Genomic DNA, 15,273 nt, shown 5'->3' with positions numbered 1-15,273 from the left:
CCACCTGCTCATTTTGCCTTGTGCACTGATCCACATACTGGCTCCATGTATATTTTTATTGCCAATTGAAGATATTAGTCCTAATAAGGCTCTCAAATATTCAGGACCAACTTGATCAGCAAATACATCTTCACTCATTATACAGTCAGGCCTGGCCTACACTTAAAAAAGTTTTGTAGGTATAACTATATTGATTAGGAGTGTGAAACCACCCCAACTGACGTAGCTATGCCAGCAAAAGCCCTAGTATTGACACATTAAAATACAGTAGAACCTCAGAGTTACGAACACCAGAGTTACAAACTGGTCTGCCAATGACAGACCTCACCTGGGGCTTGTCTACACTTACATTTTATAGCGCTCCAACTTGCTGGCTCAGGGGTGTGAAAAATCACACCCCTGAGCGCAGCAAGTCTGAGTGCTTTAAAGTGCTAGTGTAGACAGGCTCCCAGCGCTCGGAGCTAATCCCCTCGTGGAGGTGGATTACTAGGAGCTCTCTCCCAGCATTCACGTGGGACCACACTCGCACTTCAAAGCGCTGCTGCGGGAGTGCTCCTGCATCAGCGCTTTGAAGTTTCCAGTGTAGCCATGCCCTTGGAATGGGAAGTATGCAATCAGGCAGCAGCAGAGAAAAAAAATATAGTACAGTACTATGTTGAACGTAAACTACTGAAAAATAAAGGGAAAGTTTTTAAAAAAGATTTGACCAGGTAATGAAACTGTTTCTGTACTTGTTTCATTTACATTAAGATGGTTAAAAGCAGCATTTTTCTTCTGCATGGTAAAATTTCAAAGCTGTATTAAGTCAATTTCAGTTGTAAACTTTTGAAAGAACAACCATAACGTTTTGTTCAGAGTTCAGGAACATTTCAGAGTTATGAACAACCTCCATTCTCAAGGAGTTCATAAATCTGAGGTTCTAGTGTAGTCCTTTTGCTGGTATAGCTTATTTTGGTTGAAGAATTGATACAAACAATTGAAGAATTGATACAAACAATACTAGGAAAATAAATCTTTTGGCTGTATAAGTTGTGTCTTCACTTGCTCTGCCAGCAAACCCTTTCTAGGGTAGACAAGGGGTCTGACATCTGTACTTCTCTGAAACAACAGAGCCCACAAAGCCCAAAATGAAGCACATGAAGACCAAAGACTGAAGGATGTAAAATGAGTTTGGATTGGGCTGATCTCCTCTAGAGTCTGACCATGTTCCAGACACATTGCAAAACCATCCTCTTTTACAAATTTTGCCACAATAACCCCAGATTAATGTGTGACAGAAAGTAAGAAAGGAATAACAAAAGTATATCCTGAGTAAATCCTCTTTTATGACAGGGACAACAGAAAATTAATAAAGTGCATGCAGACTCTCAGTGCATATGTAATTTACATGGGAAGTAAGAATCAGTTATGATGACAAGTACGATAGGAAACCCCAGCAAGATTCTTACACCTCCCCCTGAAGCATCTGATTGTGGTCGCTGTTGGAGGCAAGGTACTGAACCAGATGCCCGGGTCCGATGCAGGATGGCAATTCCTGTGTTCCTAAGAGAGAGAGCGGATTGAAAACCCCACTAAATGAAATCTGTATCCTGTCTCCAAGGTGGATGCAAGATCATTCTAATGACATCCCTTTTCCCGGCTGTGGTTGTTGGGTCTTTCTTACGCCAAAATTGTTCATTCACTTTCTTATTTTTGCAAATTATGACAGCCGGCCCTTTCCATGGCGTCCCGCACGTTTCCTCTAGATGCCGGGTCTCTGTCTCGTCTGCGGGACTCTAGCCCCCCTACGAGAGGAAGGCGCTTCGGCCCTACAGATGCAGGCGACCCCGGAGCAGGACGCCCACGCCCGCCTGCGCGGGCCGGGCAGCGACTCCGGCCCCTGCAAAGCTCGGCACCCGAGCGCCTGGGCCGACTCTCCACGAGGGCCGCGGGGCTGCTCGGGGGTTACTCCCGGCTCTTCCCTAGCGCCCCAAACGGCCCGGGGCGCCCCAGCGCCAGCAGGCGAGGGCTGCGGGCCCGGCGGCCGGCGCGGCTCGGCTCGGCTCGGCTCGGCGCGGCGCGGCTCGGCGGCTCCCGGAGCGCGCGCCAGCCGGGCCCGCGGCCCCCCCTCCCGCCGGCGCGTGCCCGTGCGCGTGCCCGTGCGCCCCCGACCCCCGTCACTTCCGGCAGGAGGTTGTGTTTCCGGGTTCGCGTGTCCGCGCCGCGAGCGGGTGGCGGCGGGGTCTGAGCGGCCCCGGAAGCGGCCCCGCCGGCGGGGGCAGGAAGAGGGACCCGGCCCCACGGGAGTTGCAGCGCCCGCGCGGCCTGTAAGTGGGGAAGGGTCCCGGGTGCCAGCTGCGCCGCCCCGCTCCCGCCGGCCCCGCTCCCTGGACTCAGGCAGGCTGCGCCGGGGATGGAGCCCCGGTGCCGGGCTGAGCTCGGCTCTGTGCTGGGGCAGGCCGCGTCCCGCAGCCCGAGCCCGAGCCCAGCCCGGGGGCTGCGGCTCGCCGCCCGCTGGGCCCTGGGCAGGGCCGGGCCGCGCCCCTTTGCCCACCCCGGCCCCTGGACCCCGCTCCCCTCCCGGCATTGAGGCCAGAGCCCTAGTCTCCGTCTGCCCCCACCCCCTGGAACAGCTGGAGCCCCGCTGGAGCCCCAGGAATCCAGAGCCCTCGCTCCCAGCGCCCCTTCCCCGAGCTGGAGGAGCCCGGGAGTCCCCGCTCCCTGTCCTGCCCTGACCCGTCCCTAACATGGTACTTCGCTGCGGGCGTTTGACACCTCGTTGAAGGCAGAAAAAGGAGTGTGATCAACAGAACTATGTAGTTGGTACAAACCTGCGGTTTCTCCTTCTCTCTCAGCAGAGCTTTGTTGGCAGAGATTATTGTACGTTGCCACGCGTCTGACTTCCTTATCTTCACAGTGTGGTGCAGAATATTTGTAAATCTCTTACTGCCTATCACATTTCATTAAAATTAAACAGTGAAAATGAGTGAACAAAGTATAGCTAATGCTACATGAGCATGGTTTTAGTGCACCTGTTCTGTTGCTAATTCACAAAATTCTGTAATTGACAGCTGGTCTTCACTTGTGTGAGTTAGTGAGATTCTTCTGTATAATCGTTCATTTATTCCTCAGAATAAAAGTCTTGTTAAATTCATGGGCTACAGGAAACCATTATTCTACCTTTATGATATTTCAGAGACTTATGTGAATATATCAGTCCTGTAGATATACAAATTAGTACGGTTTATATAGAGAGCTTTATGTAGGCCGCCCTTTAGAGTAGGTAAAAGGCACTTAAAACACACCAATCTTTTTGCAAGGTCTTCATTGTAATTGCATAATATAATGGACAAGAAGCTATAGTTTGGGTAAACAATGTAGATCAAGTGGGCTTCTAAGAAGTGATTTGAAAGGGGAAAACAGGTGATGATCTGGTGGGGCATGTGGCAAAAGGCCTGGACTCAGGCACATTATAGAAATTGAGATACTGTTGAGAGGCTTTGGTTCAGATACTGAGTTTCTGGTTCCCATAAGCAAGTACAATAGACTTGATGTCCTGGGATAATATGGTAAGTTACATTCCACTGTGTTCTGCTATTACCACCTCATATTAACATTATAACTTTCCTGTTGCATGAGCTTCTTTGGTTTGGATCCCCAGTCTCTAACATGCTACTCTGGTTGTGTAGAGTGCTTGTAGTGTGACCGTTTAAAGTGATTCCACTCTGCCTTATTTGCTGGTTCATTGCCTTGTTTTCTGACACACATGAGAAGGGTTGCCAGCCAACTGCAGTGCTCACATACTGTAGGAATTCCAGGGTGGGAGAGGGAGTGGTATATTTTGTGATTGAGACAAAGGTAAGGTTTGATATAAGTGTTGTTAAGCCCTGGTTGTCATCTAGACCAGGAATAACATAGTTTACTTGACAACTGTTTGAAAACTAAATGACAAGATGAACCTTTTGGGGCATCCAGACTGTTTTCAGTTTAGCTTACCTTTTACTTAGGTCCTGTCTATACACAGACTGGAACCAAAATAACTAAATTGGTTGTAATTAAAACCTCCCATTATTTTAGTGCAAATCTGTGTGTTGACACTTTTCAAATTGAGAGTGTACTGTTTTGATATAGTCCAAAGTAAGAGTCTATCCACAGATTTGCTCTGAAGTAAAAAAAAGTGTGAATTACAACCAGCTTAGTTATTTCAGTTCTAGTTGGTGTGTAGACAAGCCCCTTCTCATAGCCACACACCATCTGTTGATTACTGTAGGTCAGTGGTTCTCAAACTTTTTTGTACTGGTGACCGCTTTCACATAGTCTCTGAGTGCGACCCCCCCTCATAAATTAAAATATATGTTTAATATATTTAACACCATTATAAATGCTGGATGCAAAGCAGGGTTTGGGATAGAGGCTGACAGCTTGTGATTCCCCCATGTAAAAACCTCATGACTCCGAGGGGTCTTGACCCCCAGTTTGAGAGCCCTGCCATAGCTTTTTATTTCAGTTATGTGCCCTGTCTGCTCTAGGTTTCACTTTTAATTGTTTGGTTCTCTTGGAATTTGTTTGTATAGGAGTATGAGTGGCCCTTACAATAAAGATCTCATCACTAAGTTGTTTGTCAGAGGATCTGTTTGTTATTTTCAATAAAACAAGCTTTCCGTTACCAGAAATTCTGGGGTGTAAGAATGAGACAAATGCCCGAGGGCCCTTGATACCTTAAATAACTGAAACAAGTTGATTTTTAAAAAAACACTGTGTTCAGTGTAGAAAAGCAAAAAGTCTTCACAGCCTTCCCCCATGTCTGTTGATGCAAAGAACTCCTTTTAGCACCTTTTCATAATGACAGTAAGTTTGCTGTGCTACATTTTACTAACACCAGTTCTTTCAGTCTGTCTGGTCTATATAGTCTATATATTAGAGGTGAGGCTAATCCAGCCCTTTGATATTCTACATTTTAATATTTCCCCAGTGTCTCTGATGGCAAGAAAAACGAGGAGTCCTTGTGGCACTTTAGAGACTAGCAAATTTATTTGGGCATAAGCTTTTGTGGGCTAGAACCCACTTCATCAGATGTATGAAGTAAAAGATACAGGAGCAGGTATAAATACATGAAAGGATGTGGGTTGCTTTACCAAGTGTTAGGTCAGTCTAACAAGATAAATCAATTAACAGCAGGATACCCTAAGGGAGGGAGTGGTTGGGTCATTACAAAACCTAAACTGAATTTCCTCAATACTAATTTCTCCCTACTGTTACTCACACCTTCTTGTCAACTGTCTGAAAAGGAGTACTTGTGGCACCTTAGAGACTAACCAATTTATTTGAGCATAAGCTTTCGTGAGCTACAGCTCACTTCATTGGATGCATTCAGTGGAAAATACTGAATGCATCCGATGAAGTGAGCTGTAGCTCACAAAAGCTTATGCTCAAATAAATTTGTTAGTCTCTAAGGTGCCACAAGTCCTCCTTTTCTTTTTGCGAATACAGACTAACACGGCTGCTACTCTGTCTGTAATGGGCCACTCTCTTACCACTTCAAAAGTTATTTCTCCTCCTTTGGTATCCTGCTGTTAATTGATTTATCTCGTTAGACTGACTGACCTAACACTCGGTAAATTAACCCAAATCCTTTCATGTATTTATACCTCCTCCTGTATCTTTTACTTCATACATCTGATGAAGTGGGTTCTAGCCCACGAAAGCTTATGCGCAAATAAATTTGTTAGTCTCTAAGGTGCCACAAGGACTCCTTTTTTTTTTTTTTTTTTTTTTGCTGATACAGACTAACATGGCTACCACTGAAATCCACTGGCAAGCTTTCTCAAAACAAGACATATACTGAAAAAGCCTCCATATTTGCTAATATTTGTCTTTACTGGTGCTGGTCTGTAGTATGTTTTTGTTCACATCTTGGGCTTGGTGTAGTGTTGTCCATTAGCCCAATTTTAATCATATGAAGCACGTCCGTAACCTGTTTCCATGATGTGTTTTGAGAGGAAGTCCTGTCAAAAGTTAGTTCACAATTTTTTTAAAAACCGGGGCATGCTTTGTGCACTGACCGTTCAGAAGCCTTGGGCTAATAACTCAGAAATTAAGGAAGCAGGGAAAAAAGTAGGGAAAAAAGAGACCGCTAGGGAGCTTTGAAAATTAAAAGGAGAAAGAAGAGATAGCTAAAGTTAAACAATTATGAATCTGTGCTTACATTTGATATAGAGCCCAAAGGGCAATTCTCTAAATAGTAATTTTCTTTGTGACTATGCAAACAACTCATAAAGGGGTGCACGGACCCCCACCCCCGTTGTGATGAGAGAGAAATGTGATTATGGTCTGTCTTGTCCAAAGTTTATTCAGTTTAATTTTGTTTAATATAAATGGGTACAAATTTTGATTTCTAAAATACTTTCTTTGGAATGAACTGCTGTTTTATAAGTAAATACTGTGGAATATAAAAATGAAGAAAATAAATCCTGAGGGCTGTTCAGGATCTAATTTTGGATGCTAGCAGTTCTAGCTTTGGAAGTAGAAATGATACAAGAAAACAGGATTAGGACCAGAGAGAGAAATTGGCAGGTAACGCTTTTTTTTTTTTTAAATAAAGGGTGGGGGGGAAAATCAGCATTTGGAACAAAGTGTGGTGATAGAAAAATGTTGAGATTAAATTCTGGTAATATGCCTTGCCTACGTACTGTGGATTTTCTTCTCTTTACCTTTAAATGTATGCAGTGCAGTTAGTTTTATTCATAGCTAGATTTACAGTATTTGGAACAGGAATCTACATTTATGAATATGCTTTTACTGTTGATGTAGACAAAATGAACTATACATCTAAAACACATTTTAAAGGTAATGTCCCTCTCATTTCTCTAGGATCACATTTTTTAGTATTGAAATGTGATACTATGGTGACAGAGACCTAGCCATAAAACTATGACTGATAGGGAGCAGTTATTTTGTGGTTGAAAGCCAGTTAAATATTCCAAATGGAATTTACTTCAGATATAAGGTATCTCAACCAAAGAAAAATTGGTAAACAGCCCTTAATGTAATCCTGCCAATATTCTGGCAATTAAGTTTGTCTCTTTAGTTTTGTTAGAAAGGACCATAGGCAGATGAAAGATACAAGCCACAATCCTACAGTCAGATCTTTTGGGGAGGGGGCCCTAGGCAAGCAAACCCAGTTTTAGGTCATTGTCAAGGACTAATGAGGTTTGTTCAGGAAAAGTGCAAGCCATAGTCTACAAATTGAGTCCCTTGACAATTCTTCAAAGAACTTTGACGGAGATCTAAACTTTTTTTAGATCTAATTTTATTTTTTTCAGTGGTGTACAGGCAAAGAGAAAAATATACTTCTCTGGATTCTCCTTTTCAGGCAAGTGTATGGTTAAAGACTGAAGTGTGTACTATGTAAATGTGTACAAGTGATGGTGTTTGTCTGGGGTGAAAGTAAGTTAAAGGACTTACCGTATGCCAGAGTCCTGAGCAGGGGGCGTGGCCTCAGCTGGAAGAGCCAGGGCCTTAAATCCCCAGGCTCTTTAAATCTTGATTTAAGGGGCCTGGGGCTCCAGCTGCGGTAGTGGCGGTGTACCGGCTTACTTTCACCTCTGGTGTTTGTAACACAAATACCTTCCCACCTCACTTCACCCAAACCCAAACATCTACACTACAATTAAACATCCCCTTAGCATGAGCCCTGCAAGCCTGAGTCAGTTGGCACAACCCAGCTATGGGTTTTTAATGGCTTGTAATCATACCTAGAGAGTTGAAGACCAGAAAGGACTAGCAGCTCATCTAGTCCAGTAGTTCTCAGACTATGGGTTGGGACCCCAAAGTGGGTCACGGCTCTATTTTAATGGGGTCACCAGGGCTGGCATTAGACTTGGTAGGGCCCGGGGCTGAAGCCAAACCCTGAAGGCTTCAGCCCTGGGTGGCGGTGCTCAGGTTACAGACCGCTCACCTGGGGCTGAAGCCCTTTGGTTTTGGCCCGCCTGCCTGGGGTGGTGGGGTTTAGGCAGGCTCAGACTCCCCCTCCCCCACCTTGATGTTGAGTAGTATTTTTTGTTGTCAGAAGGGGGTCACGGTGCAATTAAGTTTGAGAACCCCATATCTAGTCTGACCTACTGCACAACAGAGGCCGCTAATCCCCACCCAGTTACTCCAAAATTAAGCCCAATAGCAAGGATTAGACTAAAATAGCAGTCTTCAGGAGACTAAACCATTATGTGCCTCAAGCAGAGAACAGGAAGGAGTGTGGTTTACCAACACCCAAGGCCTCAACAATGGAAGGTGGTGGAGGTAACACAGGTTCTATGCTTATCAATTCTGTGTTTGAGTTTGTTGTTCTCACAGTATGGTTGTTATTGGGGGCCCTGGGCTTGTCTTTCAGCACAGATCAGCATTTTAAATAAATTTGTTAGTCTCTAGGGTGCCACAAGTACTCCTTTTCTTTTTTCATTTTAAGTGTGAAACTTGTTAGAATAAATATGCATGTAAAATCTGAAATTCTACTAACAATTTGGAAATTAAAGAAAAAATACAAAATATTCACTAGCAGTTTAAGACTGTTACATGGGAAGAAAGTAAAGAACTAGCAACATGTATATAAAATATTTTAATTTACAAAAAAATCATGATTTAAATAAAAACATTTATTTATGTTTTTAAATCATGATTGTTAACTTTCATGGCTTAGCCTTGTGTTATAGTTGGAGAGTAGGAATCAGGACTCCTAGCTCCTTTTATCTTTTTTGCCTCTGACTTACTGTTAGGCTAGTCACATCATCTTTTTGTACCTCAGTTTCCCATTTGCAAACAAATATAGTAATACATTAATGTAAGGAACACTGAGGCTTAGTTAATGTCTGCAAAGCATTTTGCATATCTGTCGAGAGGATCTCCAAATATTGTTAAAGGACAGTGTCAACTTGAAAAATAACAGCTCCATCTAAAGTTGTGCCTACTTTCGTTATAAGTAACTCATCAGATTACTGTAACTGAAGAATGATAAAGAAAAATAATCAGTTTACAGAAAGTGCTATTCAGTGGGCAAAGTATAGTCAGTTTCACTGTCTTGTTGATGCTGAATACCCATCCTTCCTCAAGTTCTGCAAAAGGGTTTTGATCATTAATAGAAGTAGCAATTTTTTAAAAGGGATTTAAAAAACAAAATTGGAACATGCTATTTACAAAGTGCTGTAACTTTTTAAAAAAAAAACCTGTGTCTTTAAATGCCGAAATGAACTAATGTGCTCTAGGTTTTTGCTGCTCTTGTCAACCCTAATGAGCATGTACTTCAAGACTATGGTAGCTTCATCGTATGTGGCCAGCACAGTATGATTAGATAACTTTGTGAATGTGGAGTATGTGCTCTGTTACACTTCTGTAGTAGCCAATATAAAAAATTCAGTATAATCATAGATGTTAAAAATTAAGCAAAGTGTTTGAACATATTTAGATTAGGCAAAAATCAGACAAGATGCCGCTTTTGTAAACTGCTTCTGTCCAAACCATTCAGTACAATATCAGAATGAAAAATGACAACACTTTGTCATCTGTTCAAATTGATATTGCACTCTTTGCAGTGACAGCTGAAAAGGCCCACAGGTGCCATATAAAGAGGTGACCATGTTGTCATATTTCATTTAGGCATCCCTCTGCAAAGCCATAATTACCTAATTAGGTTGTTAATTAGGAGATTAGCATTTCACTATATTGATAGAATGCTCTTTGCAGGCATGAGTCTAGATACAGATTTGTCTGCTCTAATTTATATTCTCTGCATTTTTTAATACATATTTATTTGCTTAAATCTTGATGTGGGATAACTCAGAGGAACGGTTTGTTTACAGTCAAATGAAGCTTTGACAAGACCAAGAAACAAATAGTGGGGGCAGGTTATGTGCATGGGAGCTCCAATTTTCTCTCTCTCCAAACCCCCTCTACCTCCATGACACAGTAAATAAAATATTTAAGATATTTCAGTTGGTATAATTTGCATCCTGATTAGTGTGACATCAAAAGTAGAAGAATTCCAAACAGAATTCTGTAAATACAGAAATAAAATATTTTATATAAAACAGATTTACGTGTTCCTAAGCTAGCGAGGATTTCTAAAGATATTTTTAATAAATGTTGCACTTGCATCATATTTTTTAAAAATCCAGTTTTTCTCATGACCGGTTACCTTTTAAAAACCACTTTAAATGGTGCCTTTCATTATTTTTTTTTAAATATAGGAACCAAAGGATATTAGTGACAGATTTTCTAACTAAGTATTCAGTCTTAAATATAGCTGAGTGTTTGAAACATTAACTTAAGTTTTCATATGTGGTTCTCCTCTCTCCATTATCTAGCACGTACAGGATTCTGTCTAGTACTCAAGTACTATATGTATGCTGTATAGTTTTCAAGTCTTTGAATATTCACAGTGAGCTGGAATATTTGAATTTGGTACTTTTACCAGAGGTTGAAGACTAGAAAGAGGAAAGGTTGTTCCTGTACTGGTGAGAAAGTAAGTATCCAGAGCTGATTTTTCATAAGTGGAGGCAGAAGTCACTGTGAAATTATTTTGCATTACCTGAACCAATAAACTATTGAAGTGCATTCTCACCTTCCTGCTTCAGCCAATGTGCTGTTGGGGAAATGAATTCTGCTTTACTAATCTTTGTCTTTTTGTGTTGGCCTTTAAAATCACTTTAAAAAGCTGCCATCAAATGGAGATGTTAAAGTCTAGGGATCAAGGAACCACTCAAGCCTACGATCATGTAATATTGTGTTGTTCTTTCCAGCCTTCTACATTCTGAGATTGAAGGAATTTTTTTATATTCATGGCATACTTTCATACTTTGTAGAAGTTCTGTGATGTTTCAAATTTGATTTTTTTTTTCAAATCTAATAAGATCTAATTCTTTATTAATTGATTATGGAACACAGTGGACTTAAAAATTACCCTTCTGTCTGAAGATTGCCTACTATTACTGAAACATAAAACAAATAGAGCAAAGAAAACTTTTTTTTTCTCTATTCAATTTTACTTTTACAACAAAAGAGAAACATTTTTAAAAAAAGGAAAATCACAGAAATTGGCGGAAGGACTGTGGCTGGGGTCGAATCTGAAACTACTTTTAACTTGAAACATGGACAATTACAACATATTTTATTAAAACCATGAGACATTTATTTGATAAGTGGCACTTTAAAGGGGTGGCTGTGTCTTCACAAATATTCTGGTTTTGTAGGGACAATTTAGGAAATTTAACTGCAGCATAACCACATTTATTAAACTGTTAAACTAAAATGGAGGTATCCCATCGACTCAGAATTCAGAATAGTTCCTGATCCGCAACTGTATACTTATTTGTCCGTCCTACTGAGCTGTGTACTCTGTCTAAGGCTTTTGTCTGAATAAAGATGGTTTGGTTATTTTTTTAACCATAACATACGACAATTTCTAATAATGATCTTTAGTTATTCAGGGCATGGGGACTGCATGATCACTGTATAGTTATTTCAATAGGCCAACTGTGAATTTGCAAATCTATTCTGGCTACTATGAAATTGTCGTCTGAGCTGCTGCCCTCAGAACTCACCAAAAGCATGTTCACAACAAACCTGTCTACCCTGACGTCAGACCATTGCCCTAATGCTTTGTCTAATCCCAGATAAATTCAATTTAATTTTAAAAGTAATTTATATTATGTAGGTCACTGGAGAGTAAGTCTCCCTGTGGGAGCAGGGGAGATATTGCAAAAAACAGGGGTTAGGTGGGGAGGGTGGCCATAATGTCAGCCAGACTATTTGTGCAGTCATATGGATGGGGAGTTCTCATGGCATTCACCATTCAGAACAGAAGGGTTCATAGCCAAACAGAGCTCAGAGGTGATGGAAGGGAAAGAAAAACTCATTTTACCATAATTTAGTGTTGCCAACTGCCATGATATTCAATATTTTTTCTCAAAGCCTCCAGCTGCTAATCATGTGTTTATACCGGAATTTCAGTTTGTGTTTGGGGAAAAAAAGGTTTCTAGCCCTTACCTTTGCAGAGAAAAGCTCGAAATACCCCCTAACTGCATTCACAGGGGAGAGGATTCTGACCAGATGGCTGGGAATGTAACGTGGGGTCAGTGGCGGGAGAATAGCCCAGAGCGCATGTGTGGTAAGATGGTGGCTGCCACATGACCCCATCCCCTTCCCCAATCTTCTGTTTCTCCTTTGGCTGGAACAGGAGGATGAGTCCAGGATGCCCCCCAACATCCTACCCCCACCAGTTTAAATTTAGCCAGGCTTTTGAAAAGCCCCTTGTTCTGGTTAGATGCCCCACCCTCCATCCTTTTAGTTGTAGCATAGGACCTGTGGTTTTTCATGATGCTGTGGCTCTGACTGATGTCTGTTTTGGGATCAGAAAGGATTTTTTCCCATTGGGCCAAATTGGCAAAAGGTTTGTGGTTTTGTTTTTTGTTTTGCTTTGTTTGCCTTCCTCACAGCATCATAGAGCTTCAGTTGGGTTGAATGCAATAGGATTTAAAAGTTTTGAGTAAGGAAGGTCAAATTGTTAACTCCTTGCAACTTGTGGGCAGTATCCAATGCAGGTAAAGGCTCCTAGGGCCAGCTTCCAGTGGTAAATGAGACCTGGGCTTTTGGCTGATGGAACTTGCGGTTCTGTGAGTGGGGAGACCTCAAGTCTTTGTGGACTGAGATGCCCACCACCTTGGTGGCCTCTACGACAGCTTGCTCCTGCAGTAGGGAGAAAAGAGAGAGGTTTCACCGTTGAACTGTGTCGCAGGGTAGGCTGTGGAGGGTCTACCCTGAGTTATGGTGTGAATGGAGTCATAGAATCATAGAATATCAAGGTTGGAAGGGACCTCACTAGGTCATCTAGTCCAACCCCCTGCTCAAAGCAGGACCAATCCCAGTTTTTGGCCCAGATCCCTAAATGGCCCCCTCAAGGATTGAACTCACAACCCTGGGTTTAGCAGGCCAGTGCTCAAACCACTGAGCTATCCCTCCCCTCCAATAACCTGCACTGCAACCGGTTTCTGGTACTGTCAAAACGGCAGGTGGGCATATTGCACAACTACCAAGTGTAAAATTAATAAAGTTGTGTCTTAAATCCATCCCATATGTCTTTTATTCGTTCACCCGCATATCTTGGTCAAACTTGAATCTTAAAGGCTCAATATCAGAATACAAATAAAAAGAATTCAAATTTTATATTTATTTATATATAGAGAGAGAGAGATAGATATTTTAAAAATCAGGTACATTTGAAGCCAATCTCATGCTTTAGGGGTATCTGACTTATGATATTTGAAGATGAGGTTGACAGTACTTATAGATTGAGAGTGCTTTTTTTGGTCTCAGCAATATCTATACCCTGGACTCAAGAAACTCCTTGAGATTTGAGCTTGCGTCTCTGTGCAACTCAGCTTTGGAGTCTGAGGTCTGTTTGACCCATAATGCATTTAGTATCTCATAAACAGTTATCTAAATAAATATATAATTCTGTTACAAATAGTCTCTACTTAGAAACTGACATTTCGCTAACATTTTTAGAATAAAAGAGAGAGAAATTTGAAATCTGGATATATTTTTGTAATTAGCTATTCTCTTGCCCAGGGATATTACACTAGCTTACCTTGGGACCAGATAAAACTGCATTAGTTGAGGATCTGTCAGTGTTTTCATTATAAACTACTGTGAATGGGTATTTGTAGTTATGTATCTTTAAATTTCTCGGAGCTTTAACAAGACTTGCAAACTTTCCATCGTTTTGCTGTTTTAAAAAAGAATTGTGTAATTAAGTAGGTGGTGTTAAATTCAGATAATAGTCCTGATCGAGCAGAGGAGCTTTAGGTTAGGGGGGGAATCAGGCAAGTGCACACCCGTTGTGCTTATCAGAATATTTTATGATCGATATAAATCTGTTTATCATGTGTAAACTTCAAATGACACCAGTTTGGATCATGTATTGTAAGTTGCTACAGCAGTGGCAAAATCTTAAATTTAATTTTTTTTCCCCACCAAAAGAGAGATCTTTCACAGAACAGTTTTTGGTTTGTGGTGAACTGCAGCATAAATGGTAAACATTTTTCAGGATTTTCTTATTTGTTTTTCCTCTTCTGCTTTCCAACCTCTCAAGCTTTATATCAATATTGCACTGTCCTTTTATTTTTTGATATATCCTTGATGTAGTATTATAGTATAGACTAGCTCTCTGTTGATATTCTGCCTTCCTTAAAATGGGAACAGCAAGTGCTTTGATGGAGAGATTGAAAAGTTATCTAGTTTTGCTGTAGCCTCTAGAGGTGTCTGCAGTATTCCATAACTGTTTTCCATTGACATCTGGAAATCAATAGCCCTACACTTTCTCCCTAACAGTATGTTAGGTGCAATATTTTATGGTTGTGGAGATAGTGATATGTTACAATGCTATGCTAAATTGGCTCATTAGTACTTTCTATATTGGTATTAAGTCCTACCTTAGTGCAAATACAAAATCTGGCTCCTTAGTATTTAGTTTTAGGGTAAGCTAACTGTTTATGATGGTAGAAGAAATATTTTCTAATAAGAATCATTACCTACTTTTTGTTTGACAGTGTCCTGTAAAAAGGAATGCTTTTGATTTCAACTGTACTTTTCTTAGGATAATTAGTGTTGTTTATATCTTGAGCACAAATGATGTGTATAAACATAAATCGTTATTTAGCAACTAGCGTTCTCATTAGTTCTCTGTGTGCTTCACTCTGCAAAGATCTTTTGACATTAATGGTACACGTATCCCACTGGTTTCTGTGGAACTTTGTATTACAGAAGTATTATTTTTCCAAGTTGCATAATATTTCAGAGTAATTTAGTGCTCTTGCATTCTTAGAAGTAAAAGCAGGTGCTTACAGGCAATGCAAGCAGTGATCTCTATAGTTGAAAGAAAAGAAGGTCTTGTGGCACCTTAGAGACTAACAAATTTATTTGAGCATAAGCTCTCGTGAGCTACAGCTCACTTCATCAGATGCATTCATATTTCCATTATAAAAGGTCATTTTTAGTTGCTTACTGCTTTCTCAGAGTTTTACCACTTCGGCTGAAATTTGTTATTTCAGAAGTCCAAGAGCAAATTTTTCTGAATGTCACACTTTTGGCCCATTTTCGAGCATGGAAAATGCAAAAATTAAGTTTTTCACTAAGAAAATTATTTTGGTTTCCTCTGAAGGTCTAAACTTCAGGAGGCAGCAGTGCAACATTGGAATGTTGTATGGTTATATTCCTGACGATGTAGATGGCCACTGAAAACTAGATTTG

General features: G+C 41.1%; 1 protein-coding gene across 6 annotated transcripts in view; it reads left to right on the top strand.

Annotated features, from left to right (window-relative positions):
* The first annotated feature begins 2,164 nt into the window (after positions 1-2,164).
* MAPKAP1 (MAPK associated protein 1) overlaps positions 2,165-15,273 on the top strand; it is a 161,693-nt gene continuing 148,584 nt past the window's right edge. For 5 of the 6 annotated variants that reach the window (XR_012155279.2, XM_073314624.1, XM_073314617.1 and 2 more), the window contains exon 1: positions 2,165-2,306. The gene's annotated coding sequence lies outside the window, so the exon portion shown is untranslated. Of the gene's footprint in view, positions 2,307-10,331; positions 10,490-15,273 lie in introns of all 6 variants that reach the window. The other variant, XM_073314616.1, reaches the window with a different exon arrangement.

Source organism: Lepidochelys kempii, chromosome 16, assembly GCF_965140285.1.
Source record: "Lepidochelys kempii isolate rLepKem1 chromosome 16, rLepKem1.hap1, whole genome shotgun sequence".
NCBI lineage: Eukaryota > Metazoa > Chordata > Testudines > Cheloniidae > Lepidochelys > Lepidochelys kempii.
Note: the sequence above shows the minus strand (reverse complement) of the source record. Positions and strands in the feature narration are given on the sequence as shown.